Here is a 9,203-nt window from a genome sequence, read left to right on the forward strand (position 1 = left end):
GTGGACTGTTATACCATCTTCAATTATGTGCAGAATGTTGGACAAAACATATTTGAAGCACTCTCTTTCAGACAGGGCCAGGAAAGTTGCTTCTACTGTTGTATCCACAATTATAAATGTCTGCTCTGTGAAACTAGTCCATGCATTCGATACAATGTCTGTAACATCAAAACAAATCACTTCACATGTAATTCACATGCTGTCAAATGTAGTTTACACAGCAAGATTCCGCAAATGATCATGAATAATTTACCTGGAGGATTGCTGAACACAAATAGAAGCCTTCTTCTCTTTTCATATAGTGTCATGGGATCTTTAACAACCACCTGAACATGTATACTGGTCCTTGGTTTAATGTTTCACCCAAAGGGCAGCATTCCCAATAATGCAGAGCTCACCCAGAACTGCATTGAAGTGTCAGTCTGAGCTGTGAGGCTCAATGTGGTGAAAGGCTCAATGTGGGACTTAACCCCACAACCTTCTGAGGCAGAAGCAAGAGTACTACCAACAGCTCAAGTTGACAGTAGCCAACTTTATCTTTAAATACGGTTGGGTTTTTCTATCCATCTTTTTCGAATTGTTTATTGCTAATACCAGCCTCCAATTTTTAGAAGTTGCTAGTTAATCCACTAATTGGAATTAAATAAATAGCCAGAACTATACACAGAATAAAGTTTGCACTGTTATCACCTGTGTGTAGGTTATTCATATAGAAAATTGCATATGAAACAAAACCTTTGCACTGTACACAGTCAGGAGACGATAAAGTGCAAATTCTGTCAGGCAAAAATACAGAAGCTGCATTGTGCTGTTACAAATTATGTACCACAGCAAAATTCCTGGCCACATTCTTTGTTACCCAACCTATTGCTAACAAGATTTGGTAGGTGATTGGAGAAATGATAGCTCTTAACCTCCACTCTTTCTCTTATCGCAAAGGATGCAAGGTTCCAGAAATGGATTAATCATTTGCAACTGTGATCTCCTATAAATTCTAAGTTTTGTTTTTGGCATTCATGGATTCCCCCAATTTAAAAGTCCAGTATTTCTTCTCAATACTGTTGTTAGTGTGTCCAGCTACTCATACTTTGTCAGTCAGGAGTAGTACTATTCAATATGCCAGTCCAAAATCTGCTCTTCATTTTCAATATTGTTGGTATAAATGTTACTGGGAACCAAGTCGAACCAGGTTCTGCTTCCAGTATTAGTATCTTTAAACATGATTTATTCTGATAACGAGCATCCTCGAGACAGGTATTAACCTATTTTGTCCATGGATTAATTCATGCATGTGGCAACTGTCAATCTCTAGCAGTAAAATAATACTTGCACAACCTGCTTTACTTGTTTAGCACAACTGCGGGTGCCATGCAGAATGTGAAGCCCTAAATCAATTTTTTTGCGGTTTACTATATGCCTTTATTTCTAGAAGTATGGACATTTTAAGATAGACTGTGTTTTATAGAGCACCAGATAATTACTAGATAGATTGCTGCATATTATTGCCTCAATTCCATTACGTGAATTCAAATGAAGAGATCCCACCCTAAATCTCACAGATTGCATTAACAATGATTCGTTTATTACTGGTTATGAATTAAAAGATTTCAAACAATTAAAAGATTTGTTCCTAAAAGTAAGAAAATATGTTCCACTTTATATTCAAATCTAAACATTTAGTTGTCATTTCATACATTTTGCATACAATACTGGAATGCAGGATAGCTTGTTTTAATTACTGTAAATATATCAGTATTAAATGCCTGTAGATGGAGGAAAATTATTGAGCAACATTGCAGTTTTATTAATTAGTAATCTCTAAAATAACCTGCAGAGTATTTGTAAATATGAGACCATCAGCTGGAAAATAAGAAAGTCACAATTCCAATTGATTTTCAATGAAATTGACACCTTGGATCCTCCATTGATATACAGTGGAACATTTTTGGATTCTGTGTTAAACAAAAAATACATCTGTCTCTTAATGATATACTTTACTTTTCAAAGGCACCACCACACAAATGGAAAAGCATAAAGGAAGTGGGAGGGAAACTAATGCAACTCCCAGAAACTCCACACCTTCCAAACATTGACTTCACTATTAGAACCAAATTTTCTTTTAATATAAATGATACATGTTAAAAAGCTCAATTTGTGTTAAAAAGTTTAAATTCCTGACTAATTTTACATTTACCAAAAGATTTGAGCTAAATATCAATTTGTGAAATCTACCCCTTGAATGGATTTTTTTAAAAAAGTACTTTTCTCCTATGTTTATCTATTAAAATATCAACTTGAATGAACAAAGTGGAAATCAAAGTATCTTCCGCTATTATTTAAGTATCTTTGTAATATTTTATCTTACATTAGTACTTGAAAACACTTTAGCCTGCCAAATATCTTGAATCGGGATAAGCTAGTAATTACTGAACAAATAGCCGAGAACAGAAATAGCTGGCAACAGTTTTGGAGTGATTAATTTGAATAGTTTTAATGACCATTGTTAATGTGTTATAATAATTGAACAACCGAGGAATGCAACTGCATTGGCTGTTGACCCTGAGTAACCTGGCATCATTATGTAGCTTTAGTTTGATAAATTAGTGAAAGGGATTGTTTGCCTTGATACTGTATCTTTTACTGTTTTCAATGTACTGTCAATGACTCTAATGTTATATGTGGCAAACAGAGAAACCACTGAATAAGTACAGTAGAGCCAGTCTCCTAAAACCTTTTACATATAATGCAGGGGAGTAAATGGACTATTATCAGTTCACTATCTATTGAGTGACAACATCATGTCAAATGAGGCAGTGAACAATTATTTGGAAAAAGATGGCAAATGTTGGCTAAATTGGTAGCATGGGACACAGGGAGTCAAATATTTAATTTTGCATTAAATCTACATCCAGGATTAGAGAGAGAATTTCCTGTCATTTGTTGGAGTAAAGTCTGGATCTGTTTTTTATGCTTCAGTGGCCACCTTTAGCTTATGCCCAGAATTCTGAGTTGCTCTCTGACATCACAAATGTATTAGCAAACACTTGAAAATTAAATTGGCCAAATCACATATTGTGTACTTTTCTGTTTTTCTGCATTTGTGAAGGATGACCGCTTTTATTGCCAAGGTTACAGCAAAAAGCAGGGAGGTCACAGGTGTACATGTTCTGTTCTCCTGATTTTACTCTGCTTTTCCCAATCACTTTGGCAATTTCTAATTTGTTAGTGTGCTTCTGAAGTTTGACAAAAAAAACTATAATTAAGAATGTCTGCTTCAGTGAAAATCACCACCTTTCACTTTTTGAGCTTCTGAGTTAAAATCCAACCCAAGGCTTGGCAGTAAACATTATCCTTTGCTGATCGCTGTTAGGATAATGAGTAGAAGAAATTTCTGGCAGTCTCAGTCTCAGTCTAGTTATAGTGGATGTGAGTCAACAGGATGAAACTAATGCCAACTCTGCCAGAACTTAATACATGAAAATATTTTCGTTAAAGGTATTATAAATCATGGTCTTTGATAACTGATTAGAATGGAGCATTAATAGCTTGAGACAACCTCTTATCCAGCAACTAGCTACATTGGCAATTAAACATTTGATCACTAAGCTATTCATCTCCTACGGCCCTTCCATTAAAAGCTGAACTGTAATTTTAAACAACTGATCACTGGCATGATAATATAAAGTATGAAGAGGAAGCAATTTATCAACAGTTTATTTACTGAGTATCAACTTTTTTGTGGTAAAATAAGAATTTCTTGTGACCTGGCTAGCTGTAAAGAGATTGATTTGACTATTGTATTACATCCTTTAGACAAGAGAGGCTGAACTAGCACTCCTTCTCGTCATGAAATATTAATACTCGGCCTATGTAAGTCAAGATTTATACTTGAATGAAGTTGCTTTCAAAGTAGAAATATTTGATTGCTGCCAGTCAGTGCTGCACCATCTTTTGTTCTGGGTCTTTTACAAGTCTGTGCATAAAATCTGTCTGCAGAATAGTGCATTGTCTCATGTTTAAAATATTATAATTATTTCCTCCAGCTACTTTCTTTCTTCCAAATGTCTTATTCATTTTAGATGCCTACATTGTTAATATAGGCTTCCAGACAGAAGATCCAAGTTTGAAGTGCAGGATCAACTGATCATTTTTTATGTAGTTGTTCCCCTGTCTCTTCAATGTCAAGTCATAGTGAAAGAAAATTAGCCAAAAGGAAAGCACTTTGTATAACACTCAAACATGCCTTCCAGTGAATGAATTGTGAAGCAGATTTTCCAGTGCCTGTGGAGATAGAACCATAGAACTATAAACATGTACAACACAATAGAAGGCCACTTGGCCCGTTTGTTTCACGTTTGTGTTTGCTCCTCCAAGAAGCCATTCATCCTAATCTTGTGTTTGTGATTATCTACATTTCAATCAAAGACATTACATAAATAGACAAACATTAATATATTTTTCTTGGTATTTTTAAATAATCTTACGTGCTACCACTTTAAGTATTATTATTATAAGGTAGTTGAAATTGAATTAATCTTGATTTCAACCCTCAGCTCAGGTTTAACAGTACAGCGCCTTGGGTTAACCCTCAGCTCAGGGTTAACAGTCCAGCGCCTTGGGATGTCCTTCCAATGTGAAAAACACTATATAAATGTAATTTTGTTATTCTTATTGCATACCTGATATATTTGTCCTTTGGGCAGCAAAAAAGGGCACACAAATCCTGGCAGTTCAACCTTTATTTCATTTTTATTATTTTACCTTTAATTTTATTTGCTAATGGAACCTACTCTGCACATTTTCAGCCACTTTTTCTTTTTTTTAAAAAACTTTAAAACACTACACTGATTATTACGAAATTATTCAAATATGATAGTACCTTGATGAGCTTTTGTGGGCCAAATAGCCTCTTTTATTCTTGATGTTTCTTCTGTAATCGTAACTACTGACACACATTGATCCACATAATAGGGCTGTTGAGAAAATACACAAAAGTTTGCATTGGTCTAATTTGCATATTTCAGAAGAACTTAGAATTTGGATTTAGAATGCAAGTTAGGTGATTTGATCAGTTTGAGGACATTATTACTATGCTCCTGGGCTGAGTGTGAGGGATAGTAATTCTGGTCTAAAATCATGATTAACTATAAATCCACAGGCTACTTACAAACATAAATACAATGGGTTTATTTGCACAGACTAAAAAGATCAACTCATTCTCCAGCAACTAGTTTATCACCTAATTTCCAATTCTATAGCACCTAATTTGCAAACTCCCCAGGTGATAGCAAAGATTATATTATTTGCTAACTAGGCAATAGACCTGGAAACTAACAGTGTGTTGAAATTAAGCCATTAATAAGGTGACAGACGTGGATGCTTGAAAATGATGTTTTGGGCAGAATGGTTGCTGGATGAGGGATGTTTTTTGTTAAGAAGCTCAGAAATAAGTTATCTGTTTGCCGTCTGATTTGACCCAAATTAAGCAATAGAATTTTTGATTTAATCTATACTAATGTTCAAAAAAGTTTGATATTACTCAATAGTTTTTGGTTAGTTAATGTAGTGTGATTAGGCGAAGTAACTCTATTTAAAATAGAATCATAATCCATAGAAATCTATAGAACAGAATGAGGCCAGAATATGTCCTTGATTTTCGATTACCCCTGTCTTCGGTAGTGAACCACTTTATGATAACTCCTTGTGACATGTCTGCTAAACTCGGAAATTTCTCATCCGGTGAATTGTAAACACTAATATTTTGGAATTAATAAAAAGTTCTGTTGTTTTCACAATCCTACATTGAAGTTGCAGCTTTGTTCATATTGTAAAGACACATCCAATTTGCAATACATTTCTCCATGTTATTGATGTAGGATTATTCATCCTAATCTTCACTGAGAATAAAGATCTCAGCTGCATTGAAAGTGAATTTGAATGATCTTGGCAACTGAAGATGAATACCAAACATAATGTCTCATTTGTAGTCCATAATAACAATGCCAGAACAATCATCTTGATACAAACTAAATGTGGATTTGTGGTGAGCAATAAAGTTTAAATGAGAATGTTCTGTAAAGGAAGCTTTATCTTTACTATGTCTCTCATACCCTCCATTTGTTTTCACACACTTGACACTACTGGATCTCAATGGGGAACAATTCTATGAGAAGCAATATAATTCATTTGCATATGCCAATTAAGAGTCTTAAATCATACTGTTTACCAGTACCATCTGAAACTTTAGCCAGCTCTCGATTACCACACCATTTGTGGCTCTCAATTGACATGTAGAACTGAGTAAAATCCCAAACTGTACCTTGCTTCAGAGACACCGCCTCATGATATTTAGTGGTAATACAGGCTGAATGCATTCACTTTTCCACAACAGCTGTCTGCAGTGGCTGTACTACAGTTATTTTAGTAAGTATCATTGTTCACCCATGAGCCTGACAAAATACAGAAGCTGTGAAAGGCACAGCTGGGGATAAAAGTCCTCCCTATTGATGGGATATTCTTTAAAAGGTATTCCCCACACTAGGAAGGTGAAAGAGGTTAAATAAATTGGATGATAGAATCAAAAGGAGCATCCAACAAACTGTACCAGTACAATTGTTGCTACTAGGGCTACAATGATGTGTCATTGCTTAAGTAGATGAAATAATATGGAAACAAGTGATAGTTGCTGTAGCTAAAATGTAATTCTTCAATGTCTTTGAAGAACTCAATGAGATCAGGTAATTGACTAGTGAAGCACAAAACTTTACCTTCAATTAAATAATCAACAGCCTCCAAACATTAAACATAGTCATTCTTACATGCTTCTATTCCAGCTATCAAGTCAATATTTGATCAACTGTTGTCACAGAAACCACTTCCTCTGCACTCCTGGACTGGCAGGTAGGGGCCACTTTCTATATCATTAATTCAATTAGTCTGGCTTAATTTGCAAATAATGGAACTCCTTCACTAAAGTAGATTCCAAAGGCAGCTAAGGAAAAGTGAGGCTTCAATTCATTGTGCACTTAACATCACTATTTGTCCTGCAATTAGACTTCATTCACTAGGTGATGTGATGATCCAACCGTGTTCTCCTGTCACTTTAAAAAATTACAGAATTTTCTGCCTGAACTCCCCCTTCTGATAACTACAAACAAAGCTGAATTAGAAAAGCATGTAATAAAATGAAAAAAGAACAAAATCTTGGCTGGATGCTTCTCTGTCTATGTACATTGGGTGAGTGCTAGTTTTCCTTCAATTACCTAACAACATTATCATTATTGATTTACAGCTCTGACATTTAATTGACACTTTAGCACCTCAAGAAGGGACCTCTCAGCTTTTAAAATATATTATGAATCATTACTTTAATGAAAACTTCCATCCTTATTAATTATAAATCTTTAATTCAAATTCCACATACGACATCTGTAATATGCTGTAAATAGAGATTCAATTAAAACACTTTGCTCACAATTATTACTTAATCTTCCATATTTTTATTCTTTGTACTGTTTTGTATTCTGCTCCTTATTTGACACAGGTTATCAGTTTGAATGTTAAATCTATTCCTGTTCAAAACACTCATGAGATGTTGTTGCCTTTGAACTCTGTATTGGGTCACCAGCCAATAATGTTTTGCAAATTGAAATTGTGGCTTCAGTTTCTGTAGCACTATAAACCAAAGCAGCATTGTCAGTGAAGAAGTAGTGTGCAGCAAAAGAACCACTGAAGTCCTCAAAATAAATTCCTCCCTGTGGAAGCATTGATGTGCTTCAGCATCATTCACATGCATTGAGCTTCGCACCCACTGAGAAAATTGTGGGAGAAACAACAACAACATAATTACACTTGTATAGTGCCTTTCAAGTCAGGAGGATATCCCAAGTGGCTGGACAATCAGTGTTTCGGACCCAAGCTAGGGGTCAGAATCGGGGAGGGTGGAGGAAAGGGGGGAAAGAGGGTAATCAAAGGCCTGGTTGAAGAGGAGGGTCTTGAGATGGGTCGCAAGAGAGGGTGTGGGGCAGAGGGACTATGAGGTGGAGTTCTGTGGGGTGGAGTTCCAGAGGGTGGGGGCAGAGTGGCGGAAAGCCTGCCTGCCAATGGTGGGGTGGGCGAGACGGGAGACGCGAAGCAGGCCGGAGCCAGCTGAATGGACGGTGCATGCAGATTGGTAGGGGGTTAGGAGATCATAGAGGTAGGGAGGAGCAAAGCCATGGAAGGCTTTGAAGGTGAGGACCAAGATTTTGAACTGTATCCTCTGTGTGATGGGAAGCCAATGGAGTAGGGCAAGGACGGGGGTGATAGAGTCACAAAGCCTGGTGCGGGAAAGGACTCGAGCTGCAGAGTTCCGGATGATCTGTAGCCTATGGAGGGAGGAGCTTGGGAGGCTGACAAGCAGGAGTTTGCATTTTTAAGCCTAGATGTTGTGAATGCCTGTATGAGAGTCTCAGCGGTCTGTGGTGTGAGATAGTGGTGGAACCGGGCGATGTTCCAGAGGTGTGGGAAGGCAGAGCGGGTCATGGCACGGATGTAGGGTAGAAAGGATAGTTGAGGGTCAAACTTGGTTCCGGACTGGTTCAGTGAGGTCTGCGGATGATGCTCCTCTTGGGAGCATCTATATGTGGAGATGAAGTGGAGACAGTGTGAGAGGTAGGATCTGAACCATTCAAGGGCAGAACCATAAAGGTTGAGGTGAGAGGAGAGGTGGTGGATGAGGATGGAGTGGTTAACAGTATCGAAGGCAGGAGAGGGGTCAAAGTGGATGAGAAGGCAGAAGGAGCCCTGGTCGCAGATGGACAAAATATCATTTGTCACTTTGACCAAAGCTATTTCTGTGCTGTGGGTGGCACTGACACCCAATTGGAGGGGTTCGTGAAGCTAGTGGCGGGAGAGGAAGGAGCGAAGCTGGGAAGTAACAACTCATTCCAGGATCTTGGAACCGAAAGGGAGATTGGAGATGGGGTGATAATTTGGGAGCAGGGATGGGTCCAGGGAGGGGTTTTTAAGGATAGGAGTGATGACTGCCATTTTTAAAGGGATGGGAACAGTGCCAGTGTACAGGGAGAGGTTTATGATGTCTGTGAATAGAGGGGCAAAGAGGTGGAGCTGGGAGGTAAGGAGAGGGTAGGGATGGGGTTGAGGGAGCAGGTAGTCAGTTTCATAATAATAATAATAATAATAATCCTTCCATTCGATATAGC

This window comes from Callorhinchus milii, unplaced genomic scaffold (genome assembly GCF_018977255.1).
Source record: "Callorhinchus milii isolate IMCB2004 unplaced genomic scaffold, IMCB_Cmil_1.0 Scaffold7, whole genome shotgun sequence".
Lineage (NCBI taxonomy): Eukaryota > Metazoa > Chordata > Chondrichthyes > Chimaeriformes > Callorhinchidae > Callorhinchus > Callorhinchus milii.